The 394-nt window shown below is 42.6% G+C and overlaps 1 protein-coding gene and 1 long non-coding RNA gene across 2 annotated transcripts in view; one reads left to right on the top strand and one right to left on the bottom strand.

The window, feature by feature from the left end:
* The window catches only part of LOC109518477 (uncharacterized), a 4,032-nt gene that overhangs the window by 2,933 nt on the left and 705 nt on the right, over nucleotides 1-394 (top strand). The gene's annotated exons all lie outside the window — the stretch shown is intronic.
* The window catches only part of LOC109518476 (rho guanine nucleotide exchange factor 26), a 38,445-nt gene that overhangs the window by 37,579 nt on the left and 472 nt on the right, over nucleotides 1-394 (bottom strand). The window lies entirely within an intron of this gene.

The raw sequence follows: 394 nt of genomic DNA, 5'->3' as shown, positions 1-394 counted from the left end.
CCCCCCCCCCACTGATTGGCTGTCTATCCAGGTTGGATGAAGATTTTAACTCTAAATTATGATCTGTCTATTTTAACCTGCCTAGTCTGAATCATTGGTCGAGCTTTAATTAAAAAGAAATGTATCTTGCTAAGCACGTCTCCTCCCCTTTTCTTACAACCGAACTTGTGTAGCGCTTAACGTTAGTGTACGTTGCACTTTAATTCCTTGGGTGAAACTCCCAAGGTGGCGTTGTCGAAGTTCATGCTGTTGGTAGATCTGCCGTGGTCACACTGAGCTAATTTATTCACTACCGGGCCAAGCTCTAACTTCGATACGCACATTCATTTTTGATTACCTTACCAGTAGGTGGCATCAAGACATTACACATTACGAACGTACATGACGATAATCA

Source organism: Hippocampus comes, unplaced genomic scaffold (assembly GCF_001891065.2).
Source record: "Hippocampus comes isolate QL1 unplaced genomic scaffold, H_comes_QL1_v1.1 scaffold125, whole genome shotgun sequence".
NCBI classification, from domain to species: Eukaryota; Metazoa; Chordata; class Actinopteri; order Syngnathiformes; family Syngnathidae; genus Hippocampus; species Hippocampus comes.
The sequence above is the reverse complement of the archived record's forward strand: the minus strand, read 5'-3'. Positions and strand labels throughout refer to the sequence as shown.